General features: G+C 42.1%; 1 long non-coding RNA gene across 2 annotated transcripts in view; it reads left to right on the forward strand.

Moving 5' to 3' along the window:
• LOC136097890 (uncharacterized) overlaps positions 1–13,742 on the forward strand; it is an 80,082-nt gene that overhangs the window by 11,176 nt on the left and 55,164 nt on the right. Inside the window, exon 2 of one of the 2 annotated variants that reach the window (XR_011737569.1) lies at positions 1,180–6,297. The exons of the other annotated variant lie outside the window; for it this stretch is intronic. This is a non-coding gene — a long non-coding RNA (uncharacterized lncRNA). Of the gene's footprint in view, positions 1–1,179; positions 6,298–13,742 lie in introns of those variants that run through there. 2 annotated transcript variants of the gene reach the window in all.

Below are 13,742 nucleotides of genomic sequence, written 5' to 3' on the forward strand. Positions count from 1 at the left end.
AAATAAAGTCAGGATTCTGCTTTGGGATCCACACTTGGTTTTAACGTGGACTTAGCCTTTCAGAACAAACTTGCCAAGTGCTGTTGACAGTCTTCCACTTCCTTTGGACCTCATTTGCCTAGAATTAGATGTTTTCTTTGTTAGGACACCACTTTGTAAATAATTGATAAAATTGCTAATTTCTGAATTGTTTTCTCTTAGCTCCTTACAGTCAAGGGAATCATAAACAATTAATACATCTGTTGGCTCAACGGCAAGTCTTCAGTCAGAATACTGCAAATTCACCTTTGCTCTGTCACCACTACCACATCCCCCCAAAAATCTATTTATGTGCTCACAAATGTGAAAGAAAACATTTTAAAAAACCCTACACAGGTCAAGGTGATGTGTACAAGCTTAGTATGCTACCAAATTCACTTGTTTGGTACACAAAAACTACCGAGCTTGCTGGATAGACTTAATGTTTTGAGAGGCAATTATCTTGCTTTAACTTCACCGGAACCTTAATAAGTGCCTGTTTTTTATGGTCTGAAGTGAAAGTTAGTCCTCAGTCCATGACTTTGGCAGCAGGTATCCATCTAACACTCCATAGGCATCAGGCTCAAAACACTGACCCCGCTGAATTTATGAGGTAAAGTCCTGACAGTTTCAGTTAAGCCTGAATCCCACCCCAACACAGCTCAGAGCCATCATGTGGGCTCCAGCAGACAAGCAACATTTATCACCTCCAGCTCTTCTGTTTTGCTGGAGATTAACACCAGGAGAAAAAGAGGCAACAAGAGCAGTAGTGCAACCATTTTTTCAGCTACCCCAGGTTCACAAGGCTGTTTTACTGGGCTGTGCTATGGAGCCTCAAAGCTGCAGGAGCTGAGGAGGAGGCACTTGTTTGCTGCTGTTGCTGTGATGAAAACCTCCAGCAGAAGGGAGACAAGAGCTACAGCCAGTGACACCTTCCACCATGGCTGCCTAATCCAACAGACTCCTGAGAGGCAGGTGCCTTTCAAGATGGAAGAGAAGGCAGCACCCACCAAGACACTAAAACTGAAAGAGAAATACTTAAAGGCTGTATATGCTTGGATCTATCAAAATCAAGATGGTCAGGATAGGGAAAAAAGAAAAAAAAAAAACAAAAGACAATGCCATAAGATCAATTCTACCTTTTTTTTTGTTTCTTTTCAGGAGCCCTGGTCTGCACAAAAACACTACTTCGAGGTTGTGTTCAGCCCGACCAAAATAAAAACCCTCTTGTTGACTTTAATCAAGCTCCAGTGCCCTTTTGCCTTCTGAAAAAGAAAAGGCAAGAAAAACAAACAAATAAGAAAAAAACCCCCGAAACCAACAACAACAACAAACACAGGAAAAAAACAACAACAAAAAACCAACCAAACAAACAACAAAAAACAAACCACAAACAAAAAGCTAAATCATGGTGGACACACTTTGGCTTTGTTTGAATGTTAAAGTCTACAGATAGCTGCACACAGACACCATAAACCTACCACAGAATCTGACACCACTGGCAGATGTTGTACCAAACGGCCCCAGAAAAGGAAGGGGCAGGGATTATCAGGGAAATCGGTTTTGCATGGAAATGGACATTTATAATTTACCTCCTGATACACACAAGCTTCCTCTAGAGAGACTGGAGTTCAGCCTGTGAGTGCTGGTTGATCTCTGTCAGTATTTCTTTTGGGAATACTGAGAAAATGGAAAAATTATTCTCTTCTTGAAAAGCTGCTCATGGACATGAGAAATTTTCAGTGCAAATCTAACTTTATTTTCCAGTTCCCTAAAGGCATTTTGTTCTGAAGGTTTTGCCATCAACTTTAAAACCATACTTCAAATAGAGTCAATAAAATTAGATTAAAACAGAAGATTTTAGTCTGTTGTGATACCAGACTGCACACCTGCAAATCAAGATCGAAGAACTCTCACTAGGACTAATATAGAAAACTGAAGCAGTGCCATACATCAGATTTACTTTTCATCTTGCACTAGCAATGCTTACATTTTCAGAATTCTGTCTTGAATTTAATTTCACTTCATCAAAGCAGGATGCTAACCTATAGACAGAGTTTTACCATGAACACTAATAAGGAAGCATTTGAGAAGGGCGAGTGTTTAAGCCCCTCATACAAGTGTACATATATATGTCTAAGGCACAAGAGACTGCTAGGCTCTGCAGGTGATAGTTTTGTACAGTCCACAATTTGTAAATGAGAGAAATATCTGTTAGTTTCAGGGGGGAAAAAAAAATCATTTCATTACTGTCATTAAGAATAAAATTCAGTTTCTCTTCTGGCCAGCTCAATGCTGATGCAATGATCTGGTCCTCAAGGAATCAAAAGAGTCTTATGGTGGCAAGCAAGAAAATTTCACCCTCCCACAGAGGCAACAGGAGCCAGATTCTCACCTCTGTTCCAGGAAAATATTACAAAATACTACTAATGAGGAATTCCTCTTTTATAGAGCCATAGCATGTCCAACAGCCCAACGGTGGTCAGCCTTCAAGGCTACATCTACAGGGTCAGATGGAACAGGGCCACAAACAGGTGTCTGATCCTGAGGCCAAACAGCACAGGCTGGCCTGTCTGATCTACTATAGGACCCAGTGGCCCCAAAGGACACCTGTGAAGAGATCCAAACCCGGGTCAGTCTGGTGAGAACAGTCCCTCGTGTGCCACCACCCCACCACATCCAGACACTCACACAAACCAGCAGCACACGAGGGAACGACTCAGAAGAATGAGAGAGCAGCGTTCAAGCTCATTCATTTAGCAGCAGAAGTATAGTCTGAGAGTACCTGTGGGCTTTACACAAGAAAGTACAGCACTGAGCAAGCCCTGAATGGTGAATTAGATACCGCACATTGATGTTGTTGTGGCTGTAGAGGTCACATGTCAAAAATAAAGCCTCCAAATGGGATGGATCCCATGGCCTTTGCAAAATGAGCATGCCCAGTAGTTTTGATTCTCCTCTAGTTAAACGGAACAGCCCCAAAGAGGTATCAGAAACCAAGATCTTATATGAAGGGTAAACAAGAACAACACATGATGAAACACGCCATTGTATCCAGGAATCAGGAAAAGCCTAGGAGGGAAGCAAATAGAGGAAGGACTCAGCTTTATGTTGTATTAGCAAGGGTAGAAAATCTGCAGTTGTTTGTCACACTGTATGTATTCACACTTACAGTTAATAATAACTATCAGGTTCCCTTCAAGACCTGCTGCAATAAAATGAGTGCTTAATTATAGCTCAGAACAATAATCTTTAGTCATGCTTCACTTTTTAAAAATCCCAGTGTCAGACTTTTGTGTAATTATGCCCTCGATAAGCAAATGTGCGTCACAAGAGTTGCCAGCCAGCTACAAAAAAAGCAGGTTTCTCTCCATGGCAGCAAGACCAGCATCCAACAGGCTTTTCTCACCTGCAAGAAACTAGTTTGAAAACAGATCACAAAACTGAAACAAAACAGGACAGGCCATATTTACTCTGGAAGCAGACCTAAATTTTCACTTAGAAAAATGCAGAGGTACAAACATTGTTTTTATGATTACACTAGACAGACACAGTCTATGGACCTGCCTGCTCTCAAAACCTTTGTCAGAATTAGGCTACATTTCCTGTTGCAGGAACTCAATGTACATTAGCTTGGAGCTGCTGCAGCTTGGATTGCTATACACTATGTATTAAACCAGCCAGGTCTTTTCATGATCTTTGGGCATGGAGAGGAAGCACTTGCGTATCAACAAACCATGAATGGAACTCTGTGCACAGGTAATGAACCAAATGCTATTTGCACATTTAACAGAGTGAAACACTCTTGTATTTGTTGTTTTGGCTCACTACCAGAAAAAATAATATACAACCATCACAATTACATTGGCATGGATTTTGTTATTAATTTCCTCTAGGTTCTTAAATTATAGAAATAAATTCAAACATGTAATTATACTTTGATGCCTGCAAACCTTGCCAATGGAGACCTGAGTCAGCGTTGTGGTATTGCACAGAACAACTAAAAAAAACTCAGGAAAAAGGTAAATAATACACAAAATATGCAATTAAAGCATCTGCCACCCTCACAGCTCAACCTTAATTCCACACCGCCATACGCTGAAAATAGTCACTAGGAGTGCCTGTGTAGCATCTGCAAGCTTGAATTCACCACCAAGAAAAAAAAAGTCTTTTATTTTATGAAATAAGGCGTTGGAATTATTGCCCATGAACATTCAATAGACATCCATCATTGCCTGTTTCTGCTCAGTGCTTAGCAAGAACCTCAAGAGCATTTCCACTGCAGGCCAGGGGCACCAAGCCACCCATGTGCAGATCTGCCATAATGTCCCAAATTCTGTGGCAGGCCCTATGCAGCATTTTAATAAGACAAGGGAGAACTCATTTCTGTACCTGTCTACCACAAATCTTGGCCAAGTTGCCTAAGTCCTGGGGCCGAGGACACGCACTTCTGCTACAGTCCAGCTGCAGATGGTAGCTCCTTGAGGCATAGTATCTCATCCCCTTTAAGCTAGGTGCTATACTTTGATCTCCTCATCCATCAAACAGGCATAATGACTTCTACTTTCCTTGGAAAGTCTTCCAAGATCTAGTTATTGCTTAAAACTAGCATATATGCTCTTATATAGACCACAGGAAAATGAATTTCGTTGCTTAAAACACTACTTGGGACCAAAGCAAGGTCACAACTGCAGCACAGGACCACATGGCAGGCAGGTAAACCTGCTGTGCCAGGTTGTGTCACCCAGCATAGACCACCTTCCCCTCCACCCCATCCTGCCCCCATGGCAAGCAGTTTCCAAGAACTGTGTCTAGAGAATAGGAGACAAAGAAAAAGATGCTATGAAACATGGAAATAGCATCCTGAACTACTGTTGGGACCTGGGAATAATCTCTTCTGGCAATATCTGGTCATCCCAACTGAAGACACATCTATGCCACGTGGCCTAAGCCAAGCAGCACACATGGTGTGAGACCACGTCCTGTTCTGATTGCCAGCCCGCACCCAATTGGATACAGCTGTATTTGGGTAGCATAGCACCCAGCGTAATCAGTCCAGCCTAAGATAATGAACCAAGCATGCTTGGTTCTGGAGTTGTTACTGCACACAGAGCCAGCTCAAGCCTCAAAAGGCAGACTTCCCTTAAACAATATTTATCCACATGCTCCAAACTATCCAAGCAAGGTGATGCCAAGACTTTTAATAGGATTCATAATGCAGCTATTTTCAGATCTTAGTGCTAAGCTAGAGATCTGCATTTTCCAAAACATTATTTAAAAAAAGAACAGATGACCTGGGACTGTGAAGCCTGGAGAAGAGAAGGCTCAGGAGGATCTCATTTTTGTATATAAATACCTGAATGGAGGGTGCAAAGATGACAGAGCCAGGCACTTTTCAGTGGTGCCCAGGGGCAGGGCAAGGGACACACACTGAAACACAGGATGTTCCCTTGGAACATCAGGAAACACTTTTTCACTGTGAGGGTGATCAAGTGCTGGCACAGGTTGCCCCAGGAAGCTGTGGAGTCTCCATCCTTGGAGACATTCAAAAGCCATCTGGACCATCTTGGTGACCCTGCCTGAGCAGGTGAACTGGACAGGATGACCACCAGAGGTGTCTTCTAACCTCAAACACTCTATTATTCTGAACAATACCTGGACAGGTACAATCCCCATACCTGGGGTACAAGAAACAACGGCACACAGGTTTGTCCAATTGCTGTTAAAGGCAGTACTTGGGCTGCCTGTGGTGTTCAGAGTTGTGCCCTAGAGTGGTTTGTGTATTGCAACTGCTAAATTATGAGGCCTGTCCAAAAGGTCTGCAAAGGATGAGGACCAACCCAGAGGTCTTTAGAAGACCTGAAAATCCCTGGACTATGATTTCCACCTCCTCTACTGGAAGGCATTCAGTGTTTCTTTTTTTATCCCCAGTCTTCACTACTAGGAAAATAAGTACATTGACAAAAATTTCAAGTATCAGGGGATTTTTAAATGAGACACTGGGAAGAACTGGAAGAATTTCATATTTAAACACAAAACTTATCTATTTAAATTCTGCCTTTTAGACTACGTGCTTTCTCAAACTCTGATTCTAACCACAACCTTTTCTACCATCAAGAAAAAATGCAAGCTTCCTGCTAAGCACTGTTATCTCATCTATAAGCTTGTCAAATATGTTGTTATACATAAATGATGAATCTAACAAACTACTGTCAGTGTGCACTTTCTATGCTCAAAAGGGTAATAAAGTCTTGTACTGCTGTGTTGATTATTCCATTAGCTGAAATATCAGGAGCCTGAGCTTTGGACCAGAAGGCTGTGGGCACACCAACCATTGACTAAATGGTATGTTTTCTGAAAATCCCTTATTAGCACTTTGGCAACATGCCCCTGCTATTCTGAGAGCCAGATATCACCACCTTGAAATAATGTCAGCCATTTAGCTTTTCACAGCAATACCTCAGCCGCAAGCAAAAACACCTTCAGATCAAATCAATATTATACTGGATTCACTCTTTTTCAGCTAGTTAAGATGCACTGGATTCTGATCTTTCATATTTCATAGCTGTAATGACATTACTAGCCAGTAATTAGCAAGTTTTATCAGCACTGCATGCTCTTACCCTGAAACAGTCCCCAAGAGCTCAATTTAGAGACATATATCTCATTTGTTTAACACAAATGTAGCCTCCTAAATTATTCCTTTTTTCCATAAAGAGCCAGCACTAGAGCCCTGAGGGACCATCTGTAATTAATATAGATGTATTTTTTTAACTATTTTTGTATGTATACATAGCCAGAAGTTAGACACTTTCTGTAGATTTGCATTCATTATATAATAAGATACAGTCCTGAATGTCTTAGAAACTGGTCATGAATGAAGATGGCAGAGAAGTAGACAAAAACAGAAAACTAGAAATAAAATCCATGGAAAGAACATAGCATGTAAAGAATGGCAAAGTGCTTTCCGTTAACAGAGGAAGGGCTTCAAAGTTCTCAACTCAAAGAATGCTCTTTCCCTACAAGTCAAATTAAAACCTCCAGGTATTTTTGATGATCTTAGGAAATTGTTTTGTATTCTTACACTTGCAGCTGAAATCCCCCAGAAGTCAAAGTACCCTGCCACCTCCAACACATCTCTCCTCTCCCCTCTCGTTTTCTCTGTGCTATTGGATGTAAATCACTCCTTGGGCCGGTGGAGATAATAATGCAGCTAACAAATAGGGTCACAGAGCCCAGTGGATTAAAAAATTATGTTTAAACTATTTCCTACCTACTTATAGTTGGCCTTTAGGCCCTTAAGGACTTTGAAGTGATGCCCGTTGTTCTAATGTACATATGCACAACTTTAGCTTAATAATGTGTCCCACAGATTAGATGAAATGTTTTATGGATTAAAAAACATATATTGGAAAAAGTATCCAAAACTAATATATCACATTTCAACCTGAGACTAACCACAGATAACAGACTCCCCAGAACACTAGCGTTTCTACATAGCCTGTTTCATTAATCTGGCAGAAAGCTCTGTCATTGATGCAGTCCCACACTGCAGAAACAACAGGAGACTAACCAGAACATCACAAGCAACTGTGCTCTCCAACTGGAAGGACTGGGGCTGTTTGGCACCTGGGCAGAGAAACAAAGCAGCTCACCAAGTCCTCTCACCCTTCATCCTCATCACAAATAACATGTTGGGTTCTCATCGTTTTAAGGAGAAGATGGGGGGTGTAACATTGGTGGTTGGACATGAAAGAGCAATTTAACATCTGAGGGCTCTACAAAGGATGGTTAGGTTGCCAGGAGACAACATGGGATGTTTGTTTGCATGCTGGTCATGGAAAAGAGCAGTCCTGCCTCAGGAGGTCTTTTCAGGTCCTTCAGTTGAGCACTGGGAAAGGGCTTGGAAGGTATCAGAGAACCCAGTGACTGGAGTTTGGGTTAACAGAAACAGCAGGGAAATCAGTGGGGAAAGGCTGGAGGTCAGGCAGTCACTGATGATGAGATTCGAGTCAGTTTCTGCAGTTAAAAAATTCCTGTGCTTGAAAAGAGAAAAAATAAAATAATTAATTCATAAGTTTTTAGCACTAATTAATAAACGAGGCCCTGACTCTTTTCCTGCACTTCTCTCATGTGATCAGAAGTGGCTGGTAACTCGTATGATACGGACAGACTGGTGCACTCTATAAACCTTTTTCCTCTACTGTCTGAGGCCTTTTGATCAGAACATCATTAGAGATAAATTAAGGTTTTATTAATTTATGCCTTCGGCCTCATTCCTATACCATACTCTAAACAGATACAGTCCCCCTGCAATCACAGCATCATAATGCAATCACATGATATGCAAATGTTGCATTATCCTACTGTGACTTAAAGACTAGGCCTTAAGATCAATAAAGCCATTGGAAGCCACTTTGCAAACTGCAATTGGAATGTTTTGCTCTTAGGTGGATGAAAATTCATCCTGAAATGCCATGGGTACCAGCATGTGGCTTTTCAATTTTATAAACATTTAATATTCTGTGATATAAAATGTTTGAAAGCAGAAAGGCCACGTGCTGGTACTTGTAGCATTTCTGGATGAATGGTGTCAGGCCCTTTCCTGGACATAAGTGATGGGCACTGAGCGAAACAGCAGATTGCATTTGCCACCGTCCCTGTATTCATGCCCACCAGAGCTCAGGAAACTGCCAGGTGAGTCCTTGAAGGAACGGTGTCTCCAAGAGCTCCCACAAGAGCACTGCACCTCTGCCCCACTGGTGATTCAAGCCCAGACTAAGTCTGAGCCTCTTAAGTTGGATGCAAGCAAAACCCAGTCAAGTCAAATAGTTCCTGACTGTCTTCTGGTCTCCTCCACTGAAACTGGATCACAGAATCACAGAATCACAGAATCACAGAATGTTAGGGATTGGAAGGGACCTCGAAAGATCATCCAGTCTAATCCCCCTGCCGGAACAGGAACACCTAGATGAGGTTACACAGGAAGGTGTCCAGGCAGGTCTTGAATGCCTTCTGAGTTGGAGACTCCACAGATCAATCTCAAAACCCATTATTGTGTTTAATTGTTTAATTTTGCTGTCAGTGCAAGGCATCAGTCCTAAATTTAATTACACAGGTTACAACGTAAGCAAGGAAATCTCTTGCCTACTAAATTTGACACTGCTCAGCTAATAAATATGTATGTTCCTGGCATAAACAATAATACCTTAAAATATACTACAAATGAGTGTAACAAAAGAAATGGCAATATCATTGCTCAGAATAACCATCTTGAGAAATATTTGGATCTTGAATGTGTGGCTAAGCAACACCAAACTCTCTGTGAACTTAAATATTCATTTGGAAGTATCAGCAGCAGACCACTGCCTCGAGGCTTAGCACTCAACTGAAATGACTGCAATACTTGTCATGCACTTTAGCAAGATTTTAAAGTATTTGAAGTCTACAAGCTATGAACCACTCAGAGGAGGGAAAAAAAAGTGCTGCATGCTCTAAAATCTATTTTAATGCCAAATTAATTCCTTCCACTCAAATTCCAGGTAAATGGCATCTCGACCCTGCTGTAAAGAAGAAAAATAGGTTGCATATTCTGCTGTATGTTCTCTTTTCTCCTGTACAGTGAAGTGTTAGAAGGCATAATCAGATAAATCCTAATGGCAAATCATTAGTGTCAACCACTATCATTCCATCTCTTTCAAGGGACGATGACACTTCAGAATCTGGCCATATTCTACTGATTTTTTGACAAATTTGGATGTTGGTATTAAAAGGTTGATCAGACATCAAGTGCCTTGCACTGAAGACATAACTGCAGGGTTTGAAGTGAAAACACCAATGAGTTAGTAATATGAAAAATTTATGGGACATAAAAACAGTTGCTCCAACTCATATAATGTCATAAATAGGAGATAATCAAACAGGAAGAAAGTTGGAACAGTATGAAAGGAAAAAGTCACCATGGTCATCAAACCTTCTCATGAGAGAGCCTACCCTTCTGTGAGGAGCCACACTTTGCATTTAGTTAGATCAGTACCTTTAAGCTTTGTTAGATCATTGATTCCAAATGTTATTGTGTGTGTGGTCTAAAGAGTAGATACAACAAAAGAGAGCTACAAAGCAAGTCTCATAAAACAAACACACCTACCACCTAATGTAACGTATATGTGTATGTATATGTACAGGAGAAAGCTGATGCTAAGCAGCACAATAAGCAGGTTATTCACTTCCCTGACCGTGTAACTTTCTTCTCATATGAGCTTGCTTTCCCTGCCTTCCTTTACAACATATTCAAGATTTTTTAACCAATGCAGCATCCAGACGTCTTTTTATTACTCCTGACTGAATAAAACACACCAATCACTTTGTGTCGAGGGTTAAGATTGTGGGGTGACAATCAAACCCTGGCAGATGTATTGTTAACCTCCTCTCCCCCCCACTTCCCCCTTTTGCCCCTCCCTCTCCCCCCTTCCCACTCAGGACAGGCGATCGGGAGGGAAAGAAGGACAGAGAGAAGAGAGTTGGAAAAGTTAAAGATGTTTTACTAATGCTACTAATAAGAATAGAGAAAATCATACAAAATATACAAAACCAATCTTGTAAGTCTCAGCAACTGCAGAGCCAGCACCCAAAGTCCTGGATTAGACTCTGTAGCCAACCGGAGCTGGATTCAGTCTCTCACTAGGCCTCAGTTCGCAGGGACGACCAGCAAGGTCCTCTCCTAATGTCAGCCATGAGGAAAAAAGGGAAAGAGACAAAAGGGAAAAGGGCCGAGATCCTCGTGATCTCCCACTTTTATATGAAGTATTCACGTGAATGGAAGGTTATACACCGTTGGTCAGTCTCTCAGTCATCAGTTTCTCGTTGCCCCTCTCGCGAGATGTCCATCCATGCTTATCAATAAGTTTGCATTCCATTGCTAGGTTTAACCAAAACATGTGTTGGGTTCTCCAGGAAAATGCAGCTAATATGAAGGCTTTAGCTGACAGGCAAAAATTCGCTAAAAGAGAAACTTGTTTTTAACAAAACCAGGACATTCCACCCCTTATAATATGACATTCACTGAATACTTAAACCTTATCAATACAATCTATCAATACAATCTAATTAATCACTACTACTATATCTATATATACATATGTACATATATACACAGGAGTAATTAATCAGTGGACCATCCTTTGAAAGTTCATTTAGTTCATTTTGTCACAACAGTCTCCCAGGGCAGGAAAAAAAAATGGTACAAGTACATCTCATGACCACTGTTTGTGGGTTAAGGACACCAACTTCGAAGAAGGTGTCGGGCGCCACTCGAAGAAGCTAGCTCTAGTTTCATCACCATTGTTTTGATCTGAAAGACACTTATTAAACACTGTTAGTACGGCAATTCACATCATACAGTTCAGCATTGCATATTTTCACCTGAAATCAAATCCCCTTGAGGTACACACCGAACTTCTCCATCCTTAAGCATCACCCACCAGGTGCTGCCAGGTCCCTGGGCAAAAACAATCCCACGAATAGGTTTGCCTTTGCCTGAGGCAGGAGTAACCCAGACTGCCTTTCCTAAGATATTTTTCATGTGTACTACAGGGACTTTATCTCCTTCTACAGTCCGTAGAATTTCTGATTGGGCAGGCCCGGCTCGATTGGTTGATCCCCTAGTGTTGACCAACCAAGTGGCTTTTGCTAAATGTGAATCCCAGTTTTTAAAGGTTCCACCACCAAGTGCCTTTAGTGTAGTTTTTAACAAACCATTGTACCTTTCAATTTTCCCAGAGGCTGGTGCATGATATGGAATATGATATACCCACTCAATACCATGTTCTTTGGCCCAATTGTCTATAATACTGTTTTTGAAATGAGTACCATTGTCTGATTCAATTCTTTCTGGCGTACCGTGCCGCCAAAGGACTTGCTTCTCAAGGCCCAAGATAGTATTTCGGGCTGTAGCATGAGGTACGGCATGTGTTTCCAACCATCCAGTGGTTGCTTCCACCATTGTAAGTACATAACGCTTACCTTGACGTGTTTGTGGAAGTGTAATATAATCAATCTGCCAAGCTTCTCCATACTTATACTTTAACCATCGCCCCCCATACCATACAGGTTTTAACCGTTTTGCTTGTTTGATTTCGGCGCAAGTTTCACATTCATGAATAACCTGTGAAATAGTGTCCATAGTTAAATCCACTCCTCGATCACGAGCCCATTTGTATGTTGCATCTCTGCCTTGATGCCCTGAAGCATCATGGGCCCACCGAGCTAGGAAAAGTTCACCTTTATGTTGCCAGTCCAAGTCCACCTCAGCTACTTTAATCTTAGCAGCTTGATCCACTTGTTGGTTGTTTAGATGTTCCTCGGTGGCTCGACTTTTAGGCACATGAGCATCTACATGACGAACTTTCACAGGCAGGCTCTCTAGCCGAGCAGCAACGTCTTGCCACAGTGTGGCAGCCCAAATGGGTTTACCTCTGCGCTGCCAGTTGCTTTTCTTCCATTGCTGTAGCCACCCCCACAAGGCATTTGCTACCATCCATGAGTCAGTATAGAGATAAAGTATTGGCCACTTCTCTCGTTCAGCAATGTCCAAAGCCAGCTGGATGGCTTTCACTTCTGCAAACTGACTGGATTCACCTTGTCCTTCAGTGGCTTCTGTAACTTGTCGTGTGGGACTCCACACAGCAGCTTTCCACCTTCGATGTTTTCCTACAAGACGACAGGATCCATCTGTGAACAGTGCATACTGCTTATCAGTCTCTGAAAGTGTATTATATGGTGGTGCTTCTTCAGCACGTTTTACTTCCTCCTCATCTGGAGACATCCCAAAGTCTTTGCTTTCTGGCCAGTCTGTAATAACTTCTAATATCCCTGGACGGTTGGGACTTCCAATTCGAGCTCGTTGCGTGATCAGTGCAATCCATTTACTCCATGTAACTTCGGTTGCATGATGTGGAGAGGGAACCGTCCCTTTGAACATCCAGCTCAGCACCGGCAGTCGAGGTGCCAGGAGGAGCTGTGCTTCAGTGCCGATCACTTCTGAAGCAGCTCGAACTCCTTCATATGCTGCTAGTATCTCCTTTTCAGTTGGAGTATAGTTGGCCTCAGATCCTTTGTATCCTCGACTCCAAAAACCTAAGGGTCGACCTCGGGTTTCTCCTGGTGCTTTCTGCCAGAGGCTCCAGGTAAGTCCATTATCTCCGGCTGCGGTGTAGAGCACATTTTTAACATCTAGTCCAGTTCGGACTGGTCCAAGGGCCACCGCATGAGTTATCTCACGCTTAATTTGTTCAAAGGCTTGTCGTTGTTCAGGGCCCCACTCAAATTGGTTCTTTTTACGAGTCACTCGATAGAGAGGGCTCACAATGTGGCTGTAGTCAGGAATATGCATTCTCCAAAAACCTACAACGCCCAAGAAAGTCTGTGTCTCCTTTTTATTAGTAGGTGGAGACATTGCTGCAATTTTGTTGATCACATCCATTGGGATCTGACGACGGCCATCTTGCCATTTTATTCCTAAAAACTGGATCTCTCGTGCAGGTCCCTTGACCTTGCTTCGTTTTATGGCAAAACCAGCATCCAAAAGAATATGAATTATTCTCTCACCTTTCTCGAAGACTTCTTTCGCTGTGTCGCCCCATACGATGATGTCATCAATATATTGCAAGTGTTCTGGAGCTTCACCTTGCTCCAGCGTGGTCTGGATCAGTCCATGGCAGATGGTA

The sequence above is a fragment of the Patagioenas fasciata genome, chromosome 2 (genome assembly GCF_037038585.1).
Source record: "Patagioenas fasciata isolate bPatFas1 chromosome 2, bPatFas1.hap1, whole genome shotgun sequence".
Taxonomy (NCBI): domain Eukaryota; kingdom Metazoa; phylum Chordata; class Aves; order Columbiformes; family Columbidae; genus Patagioenas; species Patagioenas fasciata.